At 44.4% G+C, this 25,766-nt stretch overlaps 1 protein-coding gene across 3 annotated transcripts in view; it reads left to right on the forward strand.

The window, feature by feature from the left end:
• Window positions 1-25,766, forward strand: part of ANO3 (anoctamin 3) — a 187,589-nt gene that overhangs the window by 38,346 nt on the left and 123,477 nt on the right. Inside the window, exon 1 of one of the 3 annotated variants that reach the window (XM_064163084.1) lies at window positions 21,063-21,417. The exons of the other annotated variants lie outside the window; for them this stretch is intronic. The gene's annotated coding sequence lies outside the window, so the exon portion shown is untranslated. Of the gene's footprint in view, window positions 1-21,062; window positions 21,418-25,766 lie in introns of those variants that run through there. 3 annotated transcript variants of the gene reach the window in all.

A 25,766-nucleotide genomic window follows, 5' to 3' on the forward strand; every position in this document is an offset into this window, starting at 1 on the left:
TTTTGATTGCTCAATTCATTCAGGTTTAATAGCAGCAATATTAACACACAAGTAAAATTAATGAAAGCTCAGCCTTCACTCCCCTGGCAAGAGGCCAATGCCTTTGCAGAGCTGCACAATAGTGCTGTGTCTTATTGAACATTCTGAGCCTGATTTTTCTAACTTGAAGGCTTTACATTTACTTTTATTGCTCTGATATAACATCACCAGAACATTATATGTCCCTCAGTTATTTCCCCCTCTCTTTATAGCCTCATTTAATGTTCTGCACTGTCCTGTCCCTTGGGACTTTTTAGATTGCTGAGTCAAACCACAGTGCTGTTACGTTTCAGATGTCTGGGTGAAGGCAGTGGCAAACCATTTAGCTTGTGTCAAAGATTGTCTCCCAGGCTATTGGAAGCATTTAATGCATGCAAAAATGCTGTAGAAACTCTTTGGAATATATGTAAGACATAGCAAAGCTATCAGGTAGAAAAAAAACACCTGTTTTCATTCTGAAGATTTCCCTGCTAGGCATCTGATGCATGTATTTCAAATTTTTCCTCTAGCTCACAAAATCTGGAGGTGAAGAAGCCCTCTATGAGCAAAAGCATAATTCATGTAGATTAAGCATTTCCATGGCAAACAATTGATGTTCAGTGGTGGGCAAGGCTGTCTAATGGCTTTTAAAAGCATAGATATGTGTTTAAAACAATATAATACAATCAATCAGGTTGGAAGAAACCTCCAAGATCATCCAGTCCAACCTAGCACCCAGCCCTGTCCAGTCAACCAGACCATGGCACCAAGTGCCTCAGCCAGTCTTTTCCTGAACACCTCCAGGGATGGTGACTCCACCACCTCCCTGGGCAGCCCATTCCAATGCCAATCACTCTCTCTGCCAACAACTTCCTCCTAACATCCAGCCTAGACCTGCCCTGGCACAACTTGAGACTGTGTCCCCTTGTTCTGTTGCTGGTTGCCTGGCAGAAGAGACCAACCCCCACCTGGTTCCAACCTCCCTGCAGGTGGTTGTAGAGAGCAATGAGGTCTGCCCTGTGTCTTCTCTTCTCTAGGCTGCACACCCCCAGCTCCCTCAGCTTCCCCTCATAGGGTTTGTGTTCCAGGCCTTTCACCAGCTTTGTTGCCCTTCTCTGGACACCTTGCAGCATCTCAACATCTCTCTTGAATTGAGATAAAACAAGAGACAATAATCCAAATACTACCCAAAAGGTATGTTGTATTCAAAATAGCAACCCCCTCTTGGTGTCTGGGGGGAGTTCAAACCTTTAGGACTTTTTCTCTCTTGCTATCCCTAAAGACTCACCTCTGTGGTTGCAGGCAGGAGGGAATGCACTTACAGCAGAGGTATTCTCACTTCTCCCAAGGTCCCTTCCCACCTGCTGCACACATTATGAACAAGCTCTCAGCTGCATTGAACTCTTGGGTGAGCTGCTTCAGCTTGCAAACTCTTCACAAAACCTATTTTGTACTTTCCTTGCCAGTTTGATTTTCTTTTACCTTAGATAACTGAAACAGCCCAGGGAGGAATGTGATAGATGCCAGAGCAGAGGAACAGGCAGCAGTGTGTTTCTGGAGGAGAGGGATGCAAGTTTGGGGGGTGCAGAAGCAAAATGCCTTTGGAACCAGCTGGAATGGCTTAGTGCTGCTGGAACTGCATAGAGCTTGTTCTCTTCCCGTCAGCACTCTCTCAGTTTGTTGCAGATACCAGTGCTGACAGATTTGGGAGTCTCTCTCCTTCAGTTTGCAAGGAATGTTTTTCCTTCTTTCTTTCATTTGTTGCTGTTTGGTTTGGTTTGGGGGTGGGTGGGTTTGTGGTTTTTTTTTAATTTGTTTTGGTTTTTAATCATTTTACTGTGATGTGAAATGATGATGCAAGTATAACAGAGTTGATTTAGCAGGCCCTTGTCTATACACAAAGGCACTCTTCTCCTCCCACTTTGTTCATAGCATCCATAATCTCCAGAGGGAAGATCAGTTCAAGTGGGTGGTCAGGCCATGCATATCTGAGGGCTCCCAGTTGTGGCTGTGGAAACTGGAATGCCTGCAGTGGGGGCTCTATTGTTCTCTCCACTATTTAGAGGCTTGTGCATGACACAGCATTAAAAATATTCTTGATCATTAAACACTTCTTGTCTTTTCCTACTGCACTGGGTTCAGAGCTCTCATAGTTTCACTTCAGCTTTTTCTACATAAATGGCAGTCTGGAGCAGGGCTCGATCACTGGGCTGTATGTGCTTGGCCCCTTTTGCTGTTTCTTTCCATGGATGTAAGCTAATCAGGGGTGATTCTTAAGGAACCACAGGATCTGAAAGACACAACAGCAGAGATGGAAGCTGCTTCACAGAAGTGCAGGAGTTTGTCTGACAAATTAATTGGTTCTATTAGACTTTCAGAGAATCAAATCTCTAAACAATTCTGGCATGAGAAAAGAGTTCTGCTTTTTCCTCAGAATCATAGAATCAAGCAGGTTGGAAGAGACCTCCAAGATCATCCAGTCCAACCTAGCACCCAGCCCTGGCCAGTCAACCAGACCATGGCACTAAGTGCCTCATCCAGGCTTTTTTTGAACACCTCCAGGGACAGTGACTCCACCACCTCCCTGGGCAGCCCATTCCAATGTGAAACACTCTCTCTGGGAAGAACTTCCTCCTAACATCCAGCCTAGACCTGCCCTGGCACAACTTGAGACTGTGTCCCCTTGTTCTGTTGCTAGGTGCCTGGCAGAGGAGACTGATCCTCGCCTGGCTACAGCCTCCATTCAGGTAGTTGTAGACAGCAATGAGCTCTGCCCTGAGCCTCCTCTTCTGCAGGCTGCACACCCCCAGCTCCCTCAGCCTCTCCTCATAGGGTTTGTATTCCAGGCCTTTCACCAGCTTTGTCACCCTTCTCTGGACATGTCTCTGGATACATTTCAGTTGTACAGAATGGTCACACAGCCCATTATAAAATAGAAAGAGATTTCTCTTTTCAGATCACAGCAATCCTTGAATCTCCCCAGTTCTACAAAAGCTCTGTGTCCTGCAGTACAATGAGAGCCAGAGGGGAGTTCATTCTGCGAGCAGCAGGCGGGCAGTGTGAGCGGATGGCTGCGTGCTCTGTATTCTGCTGTTGTCCTGCCACCGTGTCCCTGGCAGAGCGCGGATCAAACATCGCTGCAGCTCACCAAGGTCACAGAAAATCAATGTTAGAAGAGATTCCAGGCTTAGCTAGCCTGGTTTTTCACTTGTGGGTCAAAGAAAAATGGTCATTCAGGTTTGAATCCTGTAAGATAGGAAGGGATGGTCACGTGAAACAACTTACTGGGAGGGATCAGAGAGTGAAGAATGAGTCAGGTGTGGCATTGTAGTCCCATGTGCCTGCTTTGTGCCTTTGAGAGCTCATATGAAGATAATCTGAGTTATATGCACATCATGGAGTTGTCAGCTTAGCCCAACTAAGTGTGCTCAGACAAAGCAAAAATCCACCACCAGCCCCAAGCCCCATGGCCAAATACCATAGGCAACAAATACACAGATTCAGGAAACACTTTATTACAGCACACTATCCTGGGATATTTTTTGCCAGTCCTTTCCTTACTGTGTGGTGAAATCTCTCTGCAGCATTGTAAAAAGTAAGCTAAATGTGCATGGGATTAACACTTCCAAGTTTTTTCTCACTGATTAACTCAAATTAGGGAACCACCCAGGCCACCCAGAATGTGTGTTCTCCACGTGGGCAGTGTCATGCTCAAGTTGGAAAAGGAAAATCCTCTGCCTAGTAACTTTGTAGATTAGATGCTGATTTTTTTGGTAGTGGCAATTAAAATCTGATTTACCAGGCTTTAAAAAATGAGGATATATTGGGGAAAAAAATCACCAAAATCAAGATGACCTTTTTCTCTCATAGTATGTAATGGGGAAAGTCCAGAGGAGGGCAGCGGGGATGATGGAAGAGCTGGAGCACCTCTGCTATGAGGATAGGCTGAGGGAGCTGGGCTGCTTCAGCCTGGAGAAGAGAAAGCTCCAGGGAGAGCTTAGAGTCACCTTTCAATACCTGAAGAGATCCTACAGGAAGGCTGGGGAGGGACTTGTCATCAGGGTGTCTAGAGATAGGACAAAGGGGAATGGTTTGAAGCTGAGAGTAGCTTTAGACTGGATCTTAGGAAGAAGTTTTTCAATACAAGGGTGGTGAGACTTTGGAATAGGCTGCCCAGGGAGACTGTGGGTGCCTCCTCCTTAGGGGTGTTCAAAGCCAGGTTGGATGAGGCCTCAAATAGCAGAGTTTAGTTTAGAGATGTCCCTGCCCATGGTGGGGAGATTGGAGTTGATGATCTCTGAGGTCCCTTCTAACCTAAGTCATTCTGCAATACATATGTGAACACCTCTGGTAGGTCTGCAGCAACATGCAGATCTGGTAGGTTGTTTTCCTATGTGATTAGATGTACCAAACTAGAGTTCCTCACTAGCAGCTGTTTGGCAGCATCTTGTTTTTATAGTAGCTACATTTGTGAATGACATGAGAGATGACAGGAGTAATCTGATGCCATTGTCAGTGTGCCAGTGGCACTATGCCAGTTTTGAGATCAGCCAAGGATTATCCTGGTTGGTTTTGTGGTGTTCAACTTTTCCTTCTGGTGCAGGTTAGAATTCACAGACCCAAAGGCAAAATGTTTAAACACATGACTCAACAGGAGAAAAAGGATTTGTTGCATCCTTCAGATTAGACAAATGCCTGAAGCTGTAACTTTGGCTCTGTATTGTAAAGTGCCAGTCTTTACTGACAGACAGGTAAAGCATTGGGACAGGCTGCAGGCTGCCCAGACAGGTGGTGGAGTCAACATCCTCAGAGAAGTTAGAAACCATGCAGATGTGCAATTTGGCTTAGTGACCACAGCGGTGTTGCATTAACAGTTGGACTCAATGACCTTAGAGGCCTTTTCCAAGCTTTGTGATTCTGTGATTGTCTTCTCCTATTTACCAAGTGCAATGAAATACTGAGTACTGCTTGTAGTGGGGAGCATCTCTTACCACCACTAAAAAGAAGTCAGTATATTTTGGTGGTAAATAAAAGTTCACATATTTGGAGAGTGAAAACAACCAAAGCTAATTAGCTAAACAAACCAATCCCACTCTAAATTTATTTAGGATATGGAAAAAATCAAACATGCAAGACTAGGCAAAAAGAAATACTCTATCTTTTCCTGGTGTTGATATGTCCTTGACAGTTAAGACTAGAAACTGAGTTGATGAATGGCTATTACAAAGCCAATTTGTCTCAAGCTGTGCCAGGGGAGGTCTAGGCTGGATGTTAGGAGGAAGTTGTTGGCAGAGTGATTGGCATTGGAATGGGCTGCCCAGGGAGGTGGTGGAGTTGTTGTTCCTGGAGGTGTTGAAGCCAAGCCTGGATGAGGCACTTAGTGCCATGGTCTGGTTGACTGGCTAGGGCTGGGTGCTAGGTTGGACTGGATGAGCTTGGAGGTCTCTTCCAACCTGCTTGATTCTATTCTATTGTTAAGTGCTGCATGTTTGGATTAATTTGCTTGTAGCTACTGATTTTATTTGTGCTGTGATTTGAACTTTATCTGTAACTGAGCATCTTTTAAAATACTGATGAGTACCCTGAGACAAAAATGATAACAGAATCTTTCTGGAGCAACACACAGATGAGTTTTCTCAGTCTGTTGCTAGCAGTCTGACTGCTTAACATTCATCTGCGAATCCATCACTTGATAAAAAGCAAAGCAGTGCCAGGAGGGAAAAGCAAATACAGACTAAGCACAGTGTGGAACTTCATATTTTCTGTTAGCACCAGAAATCTTATTTCTCAAGCCAAAGTCCTGCTCGGAAAGCATAATGAGTATTATTGCAGGGGGAAAAGAGAAAGAAAGAATTGAGGGTTAAAGAGAAAGGACAACTAAGCCATCCTATAAAGCACTGTGTGCAGCATCCTCAGTGTGCTGCATGCTGCATGGCCTGGGTATGGCACCTGAAACACAACACAGCAGAGCCAGAAGTACCTGGGAAAGGGCCAGAGCTAGAGAATGGCCTCTGTCCCAGGGAGCCAGCAAACAGCCAAAAGTGGTCACAGTGGAAAGGATCCATCAAGCTAAGATAAGAAAAAGGTGACCAAGCAGGGATCCTTTGTTTTCTCTTTTCACAACCCAATGATTACAAGATGCTTTGTAACAGGACCAAATATGCAGATAGAAGGAAAACAGAAACAGAGAAGTATGTGCTTTACTTTGCACATATGTGTTGTAGCATTCAAGAGATCTGAAAGAGAAGGTGTTGAGGAGACAGAAAACCTGGATGTTGGAGTTCTCTAGACCATCCTGCTCTAAGTGAACCTGCTCTGGCAGGGGGACTGGTGATCTTCAGAGGTCCCTTTTGACACTTACCATTCTTTGATGCTGTGGAAGCTAACATCTCTGAATCCTAAGTTTGTCATACAGAAGGTAGACCCAAGCAACTGGGAGTCTTCCCTATTTAAAGAAGGAGTCTGTTTTAAAGATCTATTGATGGAATTAATAATGCCTATAAAAATGAATCCAATTTCATACTGTCTCTTTATGCTTTTATATTGATCTATTGAGAAGCAATGAGGTTATGCAGTGCCACTCAATCATGAGAGCACAACTCTAACCAATCCCCCTGCTCTAGGCTTGACTATAACAATGAGATGGAGACATCTTTAGAGCTGTAAGTTAATTTTGACAGACATCACTGACATTTGCAGTTTGAAGGACTGAGAATCTGCATTTTCCCATGGGTGAAAAAAAAAACTTCATTTGGAGAAGCTGTGGGCTTAGCCCATTTTAGCTTTCTGACTTCTGTTGTTGCTTACTCAAGCTTCTGACATTTTCACTTGTACAAAACCACAGCAAGTCCTCCTACACCATTTCTGTCTGTTTTCTGTCTTTTGCACAAGAAATGAAGTGAAAAAAAGGCTACCCAATTAATCAGGAGTGTATAGTTCTTATTAGGCTAGGCTTTATCATCTGGTATCATACCCAAGCAATATGAACACTGAGAGCACAGCTTTAATCAGATATTGGTCATCAAAGTAATCAATTTACTGATCACTTGATTTAATTTGACTGTATCTATGCTCCAGACACTCAACATAAATGTTTCATGCCTGTTCCCTCTCTTACAAGATGAGCAATGAATATTCACAAACAATGGGACTGGGAGAGGTGAAATAGCTGACTTCATTGTACAGCATGTTTCTGGTAGAACCAGGAGAGGAACTCAGTCCATCTCCTAGAGTCACTCTAGGGTTAGTTTGTGCCCTTAAAATTCACCTAAAGATTGAAAACCTTTTAGTTTCTCATAAAGAATTTATCAACAATGTCTCTTGCTTAGATCATCATCTGGCTGGATTTTCCTAGTTAGAAAGAAGCAACTTCTCTGTTCACTGAAAATCATATTTACACATTCCTTTCTGGACCCACAAATGCCATAATTGACCTTCACAGGATCTGAAAGGCTCCTTATTTGTTGGGGTACCAGCTTGCACATCTGGGTTTTGCTCCATCAGCTGGCAGTGGTTGCAACATGAATTTTCGTATTGGTGATGCTGCTTAAGGTATCATTACCACATCAAAATTCATCTTGTGCTTGTTTAGTTGGAAATAAGAGAACTCATCTTTAGAAATAATACAGTGAATGCAGGGTGAAATTTATCTGAGGAATTAAATAGAATCATAGAGTGGTTTAGGTTGGAAGGGACCACAAAGCTCATCCCATTCCAACCCTCTGCCATAGGCAGGAACACCTCCCACTAGAACAGGTCACTCAAGGTCTCATCCAACCTGGCCTTGAACACCTCCAGGGAGGGAGCAGCCACAACCTCCCTGGGCAGCCTGTGCCAGTGTCTCACCACCCTCACTGCAAAGGACCCTTTTCTAACATCTAGTTTGAATCTCCTCTCTGCCAGTTCAAACCCATTCTTCCTCACCCTGTCATTACAAGACCTTGTCAATAGTCCCTTCTTAGCCTTTCTGTAGCCCCCTTCAGATACTGGAAGGCCACTCCAAGGTCTCCTCGAAACCTTTTCTTCTCCAGGATGCGGAGCCCAAACTCTTTCAGCCTGTCCTCATAGCAGAGCTGCTGCAGCCCTCTGAGCACCTTTGTGATCTCCTCTGGACTGGCTCAAGTGGTTTCATATCTTTCTTGTGTTGGGGACTGCAGGTGGGGTCTGAGGAGAGCAGAGCCAAGGGGAGAATCCCTTCCCTTGCTCTGCTGCCCACACTGCTCTTGCTGCAGCCCAGCAGAGAGTTGCTGTCTGGGCTGCACTCACGCTGCAGGCTCCTGTTGACCTTTTCATCACCCCAGGTCCTTTTCCTCAGGGCTGCTCTCAGCTATTCCCCACCCAGCCTGGAGTTGTGCTTGGGATTGCACCGACCTAGGTGCAGAACCTTACACTTGGCCTTGTTGAATGTTAGGAGGTTGGTCTGGGCCAGTTCATATCACCACAGTTCACTGTGTTAGGATAAATTCTCTGTCTGCCCTCCAGACTGCACAGATTTTGCTTAACCTATAAACTAATATTAAAAAATAAATTAGAGCAAGCTACACAGACTGCAAAAGTAATCAAAAAGGCCAACACACCTATACTCCTAAAATGCATCAAGGACTGCCTGCTGCTTCTTGTGGTACCTGTTTTGATCCTTTTATTCATTCAAAATATGAAACTAATTACAGCCTTTGTGGATTTTTAATTCTTTAACCAGAGCTATGGTCAAGGACCTATGTAGGGCTGAATATGGGCCAGTTTTGTCTATCAGCTTATTTATATTATCTGCAGCTTCTGGAATTCCTTTACTTATTCAGCTTCAGAAATTCCTGGAGGGACTGCAAGCCTCTAACACTATTGTGTTAAAAGATTCTCTTTTAAGTCTTTAAGTTGATGATAAATACAACAGGAGCTGTTGGAGCTTTGTGGTGAAATAGGATTGTGCTGTCAGATCCCACCACTAAGAAACAGAGGGGAAGGGAATGATGAGAAAATGAGCTGTGGGGAAATTCAGCATTTAGAGTTTTCAATTCTTTTCCCTCCTTGATTTATTTTTGTTTTTTATCCTCTGTGTTCCAAAGGGCTAATTGAGTCTTTGGTCAATTTGCACCACTTTCAGGTGATCAGATGGTACTGTCAGCAGAGAACATGAAATTAACTGGGGGTTGTTCAGCCTCCAGAAGAGGTGGCTTAGGGCAGAGCTCATTGCTGCCTACAACTATCTGGAGGGAGGCTGTAGCCAGGTGGGGTTGGGCTCTTCTCCCAGGCAACGAGCAGCAGAACAAGGGGACACAGCCTTAAGCTGTGCCAGGGCAGGTCTAGGCTGGATGTTAGGAGGAAGTTGTTGGCAGAGAGAGTGATTGGCATTGGAATGGGCTGCCCAGGGAGGTGGTGGAGTCACCATCCCTGGAGGTGATGAAGAAGACCCTGGATGAGGCACTTTGTGCCATGGTCTGGTTGATTGGACAGGGCTGGGTGCTAGGTTGGACTGGATGAGCTTGGAGACTTCTTCCAAGCCCTAGTTGATTCTATGAACTGCACGCAGGTCTTATCAGTAGCAAAAACCAAGCAGCAGCACATGTCTAAGTTCAATTTCCAGTTTAATCTACTCGTCTGCTGGAGCACAAAGATGGAAAACTGGATATTAGCTGAGCTTGTGGCTAGAAAAAGGAGTAAAAGAGCAAATGCACCTGCTGGGTCATTTCCATGTTCTCTGATCCTTAGTTTACAAGCATTGAAGGACTTGAAACCCTTGGGCTGCAGGGGAAAAGCAGAACTGGGGATTTCTCAGGGTGGACTTTGTTAGTCAATATGAAAAATGATTTTGTATAATATGCTGAAGAACATTCAGTTTGAGATGCTAAACACAGGCTCTGTGTCAGGTTAGGTGGTGAGATTGCTGTCTGTGATGAAATTTGTATGTGAGGTCAAAGGAAAGCTGGGTGACTTCACTTTCTTTCCAAATCAGTTTGATCTGGGCTGTTTCTCCTGAAGTATCCTAGGGTGTGGATGTTGCAGTCTGGTCATGCTCCTGTGGTTATTTATTAATACATGAGAGTGAGAGACTGAGGTGCTTTAAAAAGAAAAATTAATTAGCAGTGATCCTTTGGAAAACAAAAGAGCAGAGTTCTGAGTCTTCAGCAAATGGCACTGTGAAACAGCCTCACCCTTTGCTGAGGGGGGGAAATGCTCTTGTTTCGTAAGGTCTCTTTCCTGCTTAGTGCATGTGTTGTGTGTGCTGTTTTTCTGGCTTCAATCTTTCTCATATATATGTATAATAAAAACAACCCAAACCTGAAACTGCAGATCAGAAAGGATGAAAGTCATAACCACCAGTGTCTAAGGTCCCCTATGTGGCTGCATGGCTTCACCTCTCCAAAATGACACACAAATTTCTTCTGAAACCAAACAACCTGGACAAAAGTCTGTATTTCAGAAAGGAATTCAGTCCATACCAACAAGGGCTAGAAATTTCTGTTCATTTACTGTTGTGTGATGAGGAGCATGAGCTCTGACAAGGTGGCAAGCAAAGTGCTCTCTGAACAGTCACCTACTACTAGACCATGTCACAATTTCTTTCAGGTTCCATTTTTCAGAGGTCACAGTGAAAAAGCTGTCTTTTTCAGAAGTGGGGATGAAGATGGATAGCAATGGGCAGGGTCTTTTTATTGACTGGTGGATGATTCTGCTGAAAATGTGTTCACTATCAGTCCTTGATACAAAATATTAAAGCCTAACATTTACTGTCAGAGTGGTGAAACACTGGCACAGGTTGCCCAGGGAGGTTGTGGGTGACAGAATCTGTGATTGTATCATCCACAACCTCCCTGGAGGTGTTCAAAGCCAAGTTGGATGAAACTTTGAGCAACCTGTTCTAGTGGGAGGTGTCTCAGCCTATGGCAGGGGGTTGGAACTGGATGAGCTTTGAGTTCTCTTCCAACCTAAACCATTCTATGATTCTAAACATCAAAATTCATTCCAATTAACCTAGTGTATGAAAAATAGAGATATTTTTGAGAGCTAGAATTGCAATACTTCCTTACCTCTGAATACTGAAACACAGGCTCCAATTTCTCTGAAGTACCTGCTCTGGATAACTTTAGTGAGTTAGTTAATTTGAGAAGCCTTTCATCTCTAGCATTCTCTGCTTAAATACTGTGCAGTGATCCCCTTTTACCTGTTACCAAGGCAGACTGCTCGGGAACTCAGACAAGTCTTAGAACCATAGAATCAAGCAAGTTGGAAGAGAGCTCCAAACTCATCCAGCCCTAGCCAGTCAACCAGACCATGGCACTAAGTGCCTCATCCAGGCTTTTCTTGAACATCTCCAAGCATGGTGACTCCACCACCTCCCTGGGCAGCCCATTCCAATGCCAATCATTCTCCCTGTGAAGAACTTCCTCCTACCATTCAGCCTAGACTTCACCTGGCACAGCTTGAGACTGTGTTCTCTTGTTCTATTGCTGGTTGTCTGGGAGAAGAGAACAACCCCCACCTGGCTACAGCCTCCCTTCAGGTAGTTGTAGACAGCAATGAGGTCTGCCCTGAACATCCTCTTATCCAGACTGCACACCCCCAGCTCCCTCAGCCTCTCCTCATCGGGTTTGTGTTCCAGGCCCCTCACCAGCTTCATTGCCCTTCTCTGGACACATTCCAGTTCCTCAACATCCCTCTTGATTCGAGGAGCCCAGAACTGGACACAGTACTCAAGGTGTGGCCTGATCAGTGCCATAACCTGAAGATGACCAGGTGCATATTTTGTTTTCTGAAAAAATGATGCTCAGTCCATGAGATGCTTTGTCTTATGCTCTCTTTATTTAGCTGGGTACTCTTACTGCAGACTGCTTCTGCAGTGGATGGAGATTATCTCTAAAACAATCTTGCATTGCTTCAAAAACATTTCCTGGTTAGAGCAGAGCTGCTCTGCCAGATCACTCCTTGGGAACTGGGATGCAGGGAGAAGCAGAGTTAGAGCAGCTTAAGTACAGAGCAGTGGACCTCTGAGATAAGTGACTTTAATTTTATTTTTCTTCCTCATCTCACTGCAAATTGAAAGAAAATCTCTGATGGAAAGATGGCATCTGGAAAGAAGTAGCAGCTTTTTGTACTGCAACAGTTTGTGCAATGCGCTTTTAGTCTAGGGAGTTTTAGAGTCTAAATCTGTCCCTTGGGAAGTGCTAGAGCTGCTTTGAACACATCCAGGATGAGTTTAAGGTTACAGTGTCTCCTCTTTTCCCATAACATTTGTTGTCCAAGGTGTAACACAGGCAAAAATGTTGTGTAAAAATCATATCAGAGCTCTGTTTGGTAGGACCAGGGAATGAGTACTGCTCTCGGGCAACTACATTTTGCAGGTGGTGTGAGAAAATCTGTGGAACAGTTGAAATAACAATTCAGTGGAATTCAGAGTGTTTGATTTTGTGAATAGTTAAAGTTAAGAGGGGACATAGCTTAAAAAAAACCCAACAAAACAACAAAACACAACAACAAAACAAAAACATATCAGAAATAGGGCCTGGAGAATAAATCTTATAGGGAGTGATTGAGGGAGCTGGGGATGGTTAGATTGAGGGAGAGGAGGGTGAGAGGAGACCTCATTGCTGTCTACAGCTACCTGAAGGGACGTTGTGGAGAGGCTGCTGCTGGGCTCTTCTCACAGGTAATTGGAGACAGAACAAGGGGGAATGGCCTCAAGCTGCGGTTGAGATTGGACATTAGGAAAAAGTTTTTCATGGAGAGAGTGGTCAGGGACTGGAATGAGCTGCCCAGGGAGGTGGTGGAGTCCCCCAGCCTGGATGTGTTTAAGGGTGGTTTGGATGTGGTGCTTAGGGCTATGGTTTAAGGTGAATCTTGTAGAGTAGGGTTCTAGGTTGGACTTGATGATCCTGAGGGGCTTTGCCAGCCTGCATGTTTCTGTGATTCTGTAATGAATTACAGGATCCTATAACAGACTCTTTCACCAAGATTTCTTTGGGGAAGTTCTTGAGGTACTTTTCCAGAGCAGAGATCTGTGACTATATAAGATGTCAGGTTATCTAACCCAGGCAGCATCAGAAGGAAACGAGGGGGCTTGTCTCTGAGTTGGTTGAGGGGAAGAATAAACTATCCAGTTCAAGAGCTAAATCTTTGTGATACTTCAGTGTTAATCTGTGGGCTGCTTTGGACATTTTATTGTTTGGGGATTTTTTGGGTCAGAGAGAGTGATTGGCATTGGAATGGGCTGCCCAGGGAGGTGGTGGAGTCACTGTCCCTGGAGGTGTTGAAGCAAAGCCTGGATGAGGCACTTAGTGCCATGGTCTGGTTGACTGGCTAGGGCTGGGTGCTAGGTTGGGCTGGATGATCTTGGAGGTCTCTTCTAACCTGGTTGCTTCTATGATTAGATTCCATTCCCATCCTTGTTTGCTTTCCTGGCTATAAATTGCCTCGGAGCGCCCTCTAGTGAGACTTCAAAATAGAGTTAGAGTTTTTTTTCCCTTCTAAGTTTAAAAGTAAAATCAAATACTCCATTAGATCCTTAAGCACAAATGATTGCACGAATAGTGATAACTATTTAAAAGAATTTTGGAGGGGCAAAGGTGTGGGGGCTGCTTCCTCTGCAGTTCCCTGTTTGTCATTCCCCAGCATGTTGCAATTCCCAGTCACAGTCTCTTCTCTTTTTGTCTTTCCTCTGTGACTGATTCCCTGGACTATTTATAAATGAGTTCCATAGCTCAGGTCCACTTTGGGAATTCCAAGCAATGTGAAGCACAGCATCTCAATGATTTAAGCCTGAACACTTGCCAGATGTGTTTTCTCATGAGTTTTCCATTCCTTCCTGGTCATTATTAGCATGTGAAATGCCTTTCCTGTGATATTTTGGTGCTTCAAGGCCTGATCTCAGTAGAATATGAAGAAACATTGGCAACTGTGAATTGTTAAGGAGTCCTTCAAGTAGGTTAATTTTGGCTGTGCTTTGAAAACCGAGGGGGAAAGAAGGGTCAGATCATCAGCTCATATAAATAAATGCTATTTTGAGCCCAATTCAGATCTGTCCCAAGTCACTCAGTGGGAGCAGCATCCGCTCTGCCTATATCTAGTCAATTTGTTTTCACTCTGTCAGTGCTGAGAGAGCCCAAAGGAAGTCAGGCACTGGCTGCAACAGGAGAGGCTTGTGCATTTTGTGTGACAAATAACTGGTGTGCCCAAGTCCTCAGGAGCTGAATATAGACCAAAGGCATCATTCCATTGGATAGGGAAGAAAAATAGAAATGCTGCTATTGCCATAAAGCAAGCAAAGGCTTTTCCATGCCGTTGGGCAAAGGGGCTGGCTGCTCTTAGCCCTCAGCTTCTTCCCTTAAGGTGATCCAGCTGACTGGGAGGAAGGGTATCTCTGTTTGGATACAGTCCTCTGTTGGCATGCTTAAGAGTCTAACAGACTCTTGTGGCTTTGCTGCCACAAAACCAGGTGAATCAAGGTGTTTATTGACTGCATCTGACTTAGATGTTCCTCTCTGCTAAGAGCCATTCTTCATTTTTTTTTTTAATATGCTGTCAACAATTTCTTAGCCCAAACTTAAACCTAAACCCAGACAAGCTGATTTCCAGCTGTTCTGATTTGAGGTTTTGATCATGCTGGCATTCATTAAGAATGCTTCTCCTACTCAAAAGCCTCAGTTCAGCCCTTTTTAGGAGAGTCCAGGATTTAACTGCAGCTAGTAAATCACTGAAACTGCATAAGCAAACACCTTCTAGAGTTCGCTTTTAAACCAAAATACTGACTGAGGGCCTGTGCCACATTAACTGTTTAAGGGCAACAGGAGGTATCAAGAGGTTCTCTTTGTACTCAGCACTGTGAGACTGCACCTTTAACACCTGGCTCACATGTGGTTTTCTTACTACAGGAAAGACGTTGAGGTGCTGGAGTGAGTCTAGAGAAGAGTAACCAAGCTAGTGAAGGCTCTAGAGAACAGGTCTGGTGAGCAGCAGCTGAGAGAACTGGGGTGGTTTACTTTGGAGAAAGGGAGGCTCCTTCTCTGGAGGTATTCCAAACCCACCTTGGATGTGTTTCTGTGTGATCTGCTTGAGGTGATCCTGCTCTGGCAGGGGGTGTGGGCTAGGTGATCTTTTGAGATCTCTTACAACCTCTAACATCCAGTGGGTCTGTGAGGGGACACCTTGAATCATCATCCCTGATGTAAAAGGCCTGTGGAAGAGGTTCTGGGTGACATGGTTTAGTCGTGAACTTGGTAGTGTTGCATTAAATGTTGGACTCTAACCTTAAGGGCTTTTTCCAGGCAAAATGGTTCTGTGATCCATTCATTCTCTCTGAAGCTAGAGCCCCACCATTTTCTGTCTAGCTGCTTGGAGAGCAGCAGCAATCACTTGGCCTTAAGGCAAGGTGACTCTCCAATAGTAATAATTCATCCCTTCAAGCCACTCTTGTTCATGTCTAATGATTATTGGATTGAGTGAGGTTTTAGAACTTACACTGCTCTCTGCAAGTTCCTGCTGAAGTAACCATTATATTCCTATTTGACTTCAATCATTTTCCTTTTGATAGAAGAGGTTTTCATATTTCTTCATTTTCATACTTTTAGTCTACACCTGGAAAATAGATTCAATAATCCATTTGGGTGTCTGCTGCTAGATTTAAGTCATAATTGTGGTAATGGCTATTATCAACCTCTTCAATTTAGCTCCAGTGCTTCTGAAATACAGCAAATCATAGAATTAGAGTATGTCAGGGGTTGGGAGGGACTTCCAGAGATCATTGAGTCCAACCCTTCTGAAAAGCAGGACCACTTGGGACATGTCCAGGTGCGTTTTGAAGATCTCCAGAGAAGGAGACTCCACAACCTCTCTGGACAGCCTGCTCCAGTGCTGCGTTACCCTCACAGTAAAAATTGTTTTCTTCATATTGAGATGGAATTTCCTGTGATTGACTTTACACCCACTGCCCCTCTTCCTATGGATGTATGGGAATGCATGCAAAGAGTTGCTGAAACCTAAGTTGTCCACATCAAGAATGGTATATGTGACAGGAAACAACATCCTTGTTGTCTTCTTTGACATCATCACTTCTGACCACATCACCTGGGCACATCCTCATAACCCCACAGTGTCACACATAGAAGTGCAACTTGTATAGCTGAAAAGATTCTTGTGGGATTTAACACTTCACAGATTCTTGTTCTGCTTTATACCAGAGATTTTATGGTTTGCTGGGACACCAGCAGTCTCACAGCTGTTCACTTTGCCTCCCAGTAGGGCTGTTTAAAGGTGATGATCTTTATACTAACTGCAGACATTGTCTTCCTGTTTGGCATATTGACACAGCTTCTCAGCTGAACGTAACTTACACCAAGCACAGCTACTCAGGAAACTTTTGATGCTTTTGGCAGGTACACAACAGCGTTTCTGCTTCAGCAAAGCAGCTGAGTAAGTCACAGGCTGGGGACAAGACAATGTAGAAGCTGTTGTAGCTGTCTGTGGTAGCTAAGGGGCAGCACAATCTTGAGACTCATTCACTGCTGTGTCTCAGACCATACAGCAGAACATAAACCTCCCAAATCCCAGGTCTCCTATCTGCCAGATGTTTTCTTTTACTGCAGCTGTTCTAGGAGGCAATGGTTCATATAAACTAGGATTTATCATATCAGCAGTTTCTACCCAGCTGAAATCACATGCCATCAAATACCTCTGGGCGTGAGTCTGTTCACGCTGAAAGGAGGACCTCGTGGCACAGATTACTCAGAAAGATAACTGATTTGTCTGAAAGAAATCTAAAGCTCTCTGGGCAACTGCAGCAGGCTTCCTCTTCCTGATACACTTACAATCTGCATCTTGGACAAAAGCAGTGGCACCAAACTGACAAGTGCCTGGCATTCAGACAGCTGCTGTAGGGAGAGCTCTAAGCAGTGGTACAGAACTGGCAAGTGCCTGGCATTCAGACAGCTGTTGTAGGGAGAGCTCTAAGCAGTGGCACAAGACTGGCAAGTGCCTGGCATTCAGATAGCTGTTGTAGGGAAAGCTCTAAGCAGTGGCACAAAACTGGCAAGTGCCTGGCATTCAGATAGCTGTTGCAGGGAGAGCTCTAAGCAGTGGCACCAAACTGGCAAGTGCCTGGCATTCAGATAGCTGCTGTAGGGAGAGCTCCGTGAGCATTTCCCTCCCACCATGCCGTTTTCTTTCTCTGCTACTGAGAGAAGACAGGAATGGAAGTCAGCAAATGTTCACCATCCAAGCCCCCATTCCTTGTTTACCTCCTGCTCTCCTCTGCTGCTCTTTTCTGTGAACACAGGCTCCTTTTTGCAGTGCAACCAATTTCCCTTTGCTGCAGACCCATTCCTCACCCGCAAGATGAGATTATTTATGTTATTACTGCTTTTTTTTCCTGCTACATGACACCAGGGTGGTCCTCCCTTTTAAGTCCAGGGAAGAGGTCCAGATCCACAATGTTTGCAGCAAAAGAGATTGTCTATCTTTGTACATTCCTAACAGGACAGACAGCTTACAGAGAGCATGTGGTGATTTTTCTTTTGGAGGGGAAGAAAGGACACCAGAGGCATTATTTTTAAAGGGACAGTGAAACACTTTGATGTTGTTCTTGACAATCCTAACAGCTTTTGTAACACTTTGCTCAGAACATGAATGCATCTCTGTGCATTTTCCTTTTTGTTTCACTCTGCCATCAGCCCTCAGCCAACAGGAAATGGATTTATATTCTTTCTTTGATCTAAATGCTGCTTCTACCTCATTTCTTGCCCAAAAACCTTCCAAGCTTAAAGAATCAGCAGGTTTTCTATGGGCTGCATTTCCTCTACTTCCCTAATGCAAATGGATGATTTGTTCTTATTGCTGCTTATCATGCTGAAATTATTATAGACTCATAGAAAGGTTTAGGTTGGAAGGGAGCTTTGAAGGACATCTAGTCTAACCCTTCTGCAGTAAGCAGGGACCTCACTAAACTAGAGAATCATAGAGTCAGTCAGGGTTGGATGGGGACCACAAAGATCATCTAGTTCCAACCTCCCTGCCATGGGCAGGGACACCTCACACTAGATCAGGCTGTCCAGATCCTCATCCAGCCTGGCCTTAAACATCTCTAGAGATGAGGCTTCCATCACCTCCCTGGGCAACCCATTCCAGGGTTTCACCATCCTCATGGTGAAGAAGTTCTTCCTAACATCCAGTCTAAATCTACCCATTCCTAGCTTTATTCCATTCCCCCAGTCATATCACTACCTGACAGCCTAAAAAGTCCCTCTCCAGGTCACTGAGAGTCGAGTTCAACCTGACCTTGAACATTTCCAGGCATGGGGCTTCTGCCATCTCTATGGGCCACCTGTGCCAGTGTTTCACTACTTTCACTGTAAAAAATACCTTTTTTGTATCTAGTCTAAATTCACCTTCATTTACTTTAAAACCATTACTCTTTGTCCTGTCACAACAAGCCCCCATCCTATCCTGATACTGTCTTTATCAGTGGTAGAAATTTGGCCTGGTAAAAACAAAACCTCCATTTTTATTTTAAACCCAGCATTCCAAAATGACAAAATCTTCTTTATTGTTGGGTTGGTGTTTTTTTTTTTTGGGTAACTGAATGACTAAGCAGCAGATGCTATCAGAACAAGCAAATTTCTGCTTGTCATTACTGATTTTACTCTTTAGGTACTTAAAGTCTCAGTGAAACCCTGGGCTGCATCGAAAGCAGTGTGACCAATGGGTGGAGAGGGGTGAGACCTTACCTGGAGTACTGTATCCAGCTCTGGAGTTTTCAGCACAACAGGGACCTGGACCTGAGGAGGGCCATGAAACCTCTGGTCTTAGAGCAGACTAGAGAAGGCTGCAGTTGTTCAGCCTGGAGAAGAGAAGGCTCTGGGGACACCTAACAGCAGCTTTCCAGTCCCTGAAGTGGGTTACTAGAAGGCTGCAGAGGGACTGTTTGCAAAGGCCTGCAGTGATAGGGTGAAGGGCAATGTTTTGAAAGGAGAGGAGATTTAGACTGGATGCTAGGAACAAGTTCTGCGCCATAAGGGCGGTGAGACACTGGAGCAGGTTGCCCAGGGAGGTGGTTCAGGGTCCATCCCTGGAGATATTCAAGGTCAGGCTCGACAAGGCTCTGAGCAACCAGGATGTCTGCTGAGTGCAAGGGGGTTGGACCAGATGACCTTCAGAGGTCCCTTGCAACCCAAACCAGCCTATGATTCTGTCAGTTCAAGAACCAAGCCTTATCCAGCTGACCATAACCTGGTGCTGTTGACATCAGCCAGTGGATGTCACTGTTACAAAGCAGATGTAACTAAAAATAGCCATGGATAACTTCGGTGATGCCAGTATATTAAAACGAGATAGAAAGGGTTCCTGGTCCTTAATAAGCTGTTATTGCTGTGGAGCATTAAATCTGAGGCTAAGAAAAGCATACAGGTAATTAATCTGTTCCACCAATGGCTTGGGCTGGGATTGATTACTGTGGACTTTTGGTGCACACAGTCTTGTGCCACCCACAGCCTGCTGCTCAGGGCACAAGGTGCCAACAGGCTGTGGCTGAGGGGGCAGCTCATCATGATAATCTGACTTGCTGTAGCTTTATCATATGCATCCAGTTGTGCAAAGGGAACCATTTTCATTCAGAAGCTATGTTTACATGTGAAAAATAAGGTATTGAATGATGTTTTAAAGTCTATTCCATAAATAACAGGCAACAAATTGCTTTGTTAGGGTGCAGCCTACTACAGTTTTCAGAATCCCATTGAATTCAGGGGGGTTGGATTAGATGATCTTTGGAGGTCTGTTCCAATTCAAGCTATCCTGTGATTCCTTTAGGCTGTTAATGACTATGAGGTTTGTAGCCATAAGGTTCCCCAGGTAAAACTCTCACCTGATGTTGAACTGAGCTCTGGTTGACTTGTTAGGCTGTTAACAGCAAAAATCTGGGAAAACATGGGGTTTTTAGGGTACTGATTTAGAGCTAAAATTGCTACAGTGTATCTCCTGCATGTTCAAAATGTATTGATTATGCATCCTTTTCATAAACACTACAACCTTTGTCACCTGAGGTTGCAACATGCCTTGTTTCAGCAACACCAGGTAACTGAGACAGAAACTTGGATTTTGCAGGTGATCTGAATTAGATAGAAATGTGACTCTGCTTCTGTGGAGTACTTAGTAGAGGGGCTGAAATCTCCCTACCTACTGGATTTTCTTATGTGTAGATGGGCTGGGGGTAAATGGTAAGTTTGTCAAGTTACTCTACACATGCAGTCTTGGGGACCCACCTGGAGTCCGGTTCTGCTGCCCCCAACACGAGAAGGGCATGAAACTGCTGGAGCAGATCCAGAGGAGGGCACAAAGATGATCAGAAGGCTGTGGCATCTTCCTATGGGGAGAGGCTGCATGAGCTGGGGTTGTCCAGCCTGAAGAAGGGAATCACAGAATCAAGCAGGTTGGAAGAGACCTCCAAGATCATCCAGTCCAACCAAGCACCCAGCCCTAACCAGTCAACTAAACCATGGCACCAAGTGCCTCATCCAGTCTTTTCTTGAAGGATTTGGGGACACTGAAAAGGTTCCTTCCAATACCTGAAGGGGCCTGCTGGGGAGGGACTTTTGATGAGAGTTTGTAGTGATGAGGGGCAGTGGCTTTGAGCTGGAAGAGGGGCTTGGAACTAGATGATCTTTAAGGGCCCTCCCAACCTAAGCCATTCAATGATTCTATCCTTTAGTATCCTTCTATACTGTTTTGGAGCACTGAAGGATCTGGTTCAAGTGACACAGTGTATGCTTGCAACTGTGCAATTTAAGCAATCTTACTGGAGCTATGATTGCTTTACACCTCTGAAGGAATGAAAAGAGATGAAAGCTTCAGTAATGGTTTAAAATAAACATTTTGCCAGCACTCTTCAAGCTCCGTACGTCGCTAAGCCATCAAGCCCTTCTGCAGCACTGACAGTGTGTGCTTTTTAGATAAACACTGAAACAAGCATGTGACAGTGAGGTGGAACTGGGGCTGGCTTTTTCATTTTGAGAAGCTGCAGTCCTCGGATTTGGACCAGCCACAAAAGTGCTTTATCTCTCTTGTTTTCGGTTCGTCGAGGGAAAAGAGATCTGTGGATTTGCAGCACGAAGCTTTTGTATGTGTTTTAGAAGCAAGAAGTTAAGTGAGTGGGAGAAAACAATTTGCAGATCTTGCCTTGGGTGCATTGAGACTGACAAACATTTTTTCTGCTCTTGACAGCTTACTTCATCTGTATAGTTCTAAATGATGCTGAGATAAGATACAGCAGAGTCAGTCAGTTCACATTACTTCTGCAGCAGTAGGAGTCAGGAACAGCCCTCACTTAAAGAGCAGTGCAAACCACTGCAAGGCACTGACCAGGCTGGTGAGATGTAGCACTTCAGAGCATGTGAAATCCAGAGGCTACATACGACCAAGGAATAGGTATGTACTGGTTGGTTTGGGTTTCTTCTTCCTGTTTTGTTTTTGTGATGCTCATGCAAGTACAACTGGTTACTAATATCTCTTTATGCATGACTAAATATAAAACTGTCAATAACATGCATGCAAATAAACTGGCAGTGCAAAAGTGCTGCTGTCTTAGAGACATTTAGAAGAGGTCTTACACTTACAAGAATACATTTTTAGAGCTGCTAGCCTGGGTAACTTACTAAAAACAATGAAGCACTGTGCCATTAATCAGCATAATTCCACAGTGAGTAATTTGGATAATTCCACTCCACAATAATCATTAATATTTACATGGCAAAAACATGGCTGTTGAGAAAGGTTTTGAATGGGGGGGGGGGAAGTAGACTTGGAAAGCTCTATCTCTCGTATGCTATTTTTACCTTAATTTAAAACCATCTTATTCAGTAAAATAAATGCAGTCCCATTGTGTGCCTTTTCACTTTGCCTGAAAAGAATCCAGCCTTTCTTCAGGCTGTTTAGAATCAGGGAATGAATAGCTATTGCATTGATTTCATATTCAGACCTTGAGAAAATAGATTTGGAAATTAGGATTTGGAATCCTAAATTGTCCTGTCGGATTACAGGTAAATAACCTGTCATACTTAAATGGAAGATATTGCATACAGTGCTTCCAGCTTTCATAGAATCAACCAGGTTGGAAGAGACCTCCAAGATCATCCAGTCCAACCTATCCCCCAGCCCTATCGAATCAAGTAGACCATGGCACTGAGTGCCAGTGTTAATTCAGACCTGTAAGGCAGCATAAATGAGCATAGCCAGTGGGGTGAAGCAGGACAGAAAACTGGCCTGAATTGAAACAGCTGAGAGACTCACTTATTCTCTACCTCTGCTACTGCACAACATTCTGTCATTTGTGTTCAATGAAACTTAGTTAACCACTCCTAATGAAGCAAAGATAAAAGCCTGATGAACTCTTATCTTAATCTTGAATGCTAAAGCTCTCAGGCATTCTTACACTTCCTCCTCAGCCCAATCCTACCCCAACCTTAAAACAATATAGTAATGAATTTGCCAATAGGTTTAGCAACCCAAAGCCCAGAAAGTCAGCTTGGGAAGAAGCATTTGTTATCTGTATTTCTCTGCTGGAGGGGATTGAAGCACTCTTTTCCCCTGGCACCTTCCTGGAGCCTGTGGGAATGTGTTTCTTGCGTTATACCCAACCTAAAGTCTGTAGACCATCTCCAAATACATGCACTCATCTAGAGAAGACCTGTAAGTCCTCCTTCGTGTTCTCACCCCACTGGGAAATGAAAGTGCATCATGTTTCTCACATAGATGCCTTAGAGGCAAAAAGTGAGAGGAAGAGAGGCAGAATGAGTTTTTTACTTATTATTTGCTTTGCCTTAGGAGCACTATGTTGAAAATGCTCTATGCCCTTCCACCTACTGTAAAAGCTCAAAGAAAAATGCCCTTCTAAGGGAAAAAATGGTACCCTTTGTGCTGGTAGTTGCACATTGACACAGCTTCTCCAATTTCTGTTTAGAAGTGGAGAAAGTTAAGACAGGAAAACTTTCCTCAGAGAAGAAAACCTTTATTTCACTATCACAACTTAGAACATTATACTTAAAGGTGTATGGAGCTCACTGCATTTTGGTACTGGTTTTTGTGGTCACACACTGCTCATTTTTCCAGTGTGTGAAATGTTGAAATGCCAAATGATTGCAGGGTACAAGTGCTAGAGAAATACAACACCACCTGAAACTGAGGAGAATTTCAACAGGGAAGGGAGGCAGAGGAGAAAACCACCCCAAGCAACCTGTTGTTTTTGCCTAACCTCAATTTACATTCTGGTTTTGCTGGTGTGTCTGGGAAGCAATCCACACAGTGCCAGCATTCATACTCCTGTTTATTATTCTTTGCACTTTATACACTACATGTAATTTCCCCAGGGTTTGGTATATAACTACTGTTTGTCCAGGATACAAGTAAGGTACTAATACCCTGTCTGCTGTGAGTTCACTTGGCTCATGTAAGAGGCTTAGAAATAAATACATGTTCTGATGGCAAGCCATGTTTTTATAGATGAATAGATTATCTGGGTGTGTAAAGGAACAAACTCTAACCTAGATATCACTTCATATCCATCCTTGAGAACATTGACAGCCGACTTGACTTGAGTTCTTCTAGCTTATATGGACCCTATGACAGCACTATTGAGTAAGTGTGGTCTGTGTAGACAAGAAGAGTGCTCCTCTTCCATTATCTGCTTTCTGATGGCTATTTTTTCCCTCAGCTGTGCTGCACAGCTGCATTACTTTCACTTTCTGGGTTGCAAATTCACTGAGACAGTGTTTAAACTCCAAACCATTTTGTCCTCACGAACAGAAATACAGAAACACTGACAAATCATTTCTGAATGAAAAGCAGTATCTGATCATTTGAAAGTCTACCCTGGCCTTTCTCTCACTCATGGGTATTTGGTAGATCCACAAAAATGCTCAGTTTTGGAGCATGGCACTGTGGTTTTGCTCTGTATTATTTTTAAAGCCCAGATTATTGCACTTGGATGTGGTGTTAAAGGTCACTCAGATCAATCTGCTAACAAAAGCATCTGCAGTCTCACTGTTGCTTGTCTTCCTGTTGTGCAAGGTCAGAACACAGCATCTCGAGGCCAGATGGCACCTTGATAATTTCTCTGAAAACACTGTGTGTGGCATCAGTGCTAGGAGGCACCAGTCTTGTGGGAGTTCACCTGGTAGAGCGAAGCAGGCAAGTTCTGTGCTGGTGGAATGCAGAAGTCTGTGGGCTGGGAAAACCCACTTCAGTATGTTTCTTCCCAAGTGATGGGGAGGTGATTGATGCGTGGTACATCTGCGTGTGGGCTTGCAGCTCACATGCTTAGCATTGATCCCTTCCCAAAGGCTGCTGTCACAGAAAATACATGCCCTGTTTCTAGTGGGGAGCTGGGATGAGGACATAGTACTCAGCATGAGGCTTTGCAGCCAGGGAGGAGTCTGTAATGAGGCAGGAAACAAGGCTAAAGCTGCATGTGTAGCACATGATCATAGAATCAACCAGGTTGGAAGAGACCTCCAAGCTCACCCAGTCCAACCTAGCACCCAGCCCCATCCAATCAGCCAGACCGTGGCACTAAGTGCCCCTTCCAGGCTTTTCTTGAACACCTTCAGGGACAGTGGCTCCACCAGCTCCCTGGGTAGCCCATTCCAATGCCAATCACTCTCTCTAGGAGACCTTCCTCCCAGCCTAGATCTCCCGGCCACAACTTGAGACTGTGTCCTCTTGTTCTGTTGCTGGTTGCCTGGCAGAAGAGACCAACCCCATCTGGCTACAGCCTCCCTTCAGGTAGTTGTAGACAGCAATGAGCTCTGCCCTGAGCCTCCTCTTCTGCAGGCTGCACACCCCCAGCTCCCTCAGCCTCTCTTCACAGGGCTGTGCTCCAGGCCCCTCCCCAGCTTTGTCACCCTTCTCTGGACATGATGCCGAAGAGAGACATTTCTGTGAAGATGCTGAGTGAAACATCCTGTTGTGACTTGATTGGTGGCACTGCAGTGAGTGGTCATCTGTGAAGAAATTCTCAGCAGTTACTTTTGCTGTGGAAGATGGGAGGTTGGCCAAGGAGGTATGCAGATATGCTGTGGGCTTGTGGTGAGAGGATGAGAGGGAATTGCTGTAAGCTTGAGGAGAGCAGATTTAGACTGGAGATTAGGAAGAAGCTCTTTACCATGAGGATGGTGAGAGACTGGAACAGGTTGCTCAGGGGGTCATGTATAGTCCTTCCCTGCAGATGTTCAGGGCTGGATTGGATAGTGTTTTGAGCAACCTGGTTGAGTGGAAGATGTCCCTGCTCATGGCATGGGGGTTGGAACTTGATAGTCTTTAAGGTCCCTTTCAGCCTAAAGTAATCTATGAAATGATTAGACACAAATCTATGCAACAGAAGCTTAAATCAAAGCATCCCATTTGAAGCAGGCTACAGAGTCAAGGCCCAGATGCTTTGCATCAGTCAGAAAACACAGTCAGTTCCATGGATAGAGGAAAATTCTATCTCACCAGAGAGAAAGCCTCTAAAATTACCATAGGAATGAAATATTAAAATATGGATATTGGTGTGATTTGACAGGCTAGTGTCTTAGCAACACAAAGGAAAGGCATTATAGAAATGCTCATATTTTCTAACTCTGCTGCACACTTCAGCGTGCTCCATAATCTGCTTCCTAGACCCTCTCCATAGTGACTGAGAGCTTGATTAAAGCTGATGAAGGGCCTCCTTGTTGTGCAGTGTCTGTGGCAAAACTCCTGTTGTTTGCAGTAAGATCAGAACCTCCCTGAAGAGAGTTTGG

Source organism: Pogoniulus pusillus, chromosome 24 (assembly GCF_015220805.1).
Source record: "Pogoniulus pusillus isolate bPogPus1 chromosome 24, bPogPus1.pri, whole genome shotgun sequence".
Classification (NCBI taxonomy): domain Eukaryota; kingdom Metazoa; phylum Chordata; class Aves; order Piciformes; family Lybiidae; genus Pogoniulus; species Pogoniulus pusillus.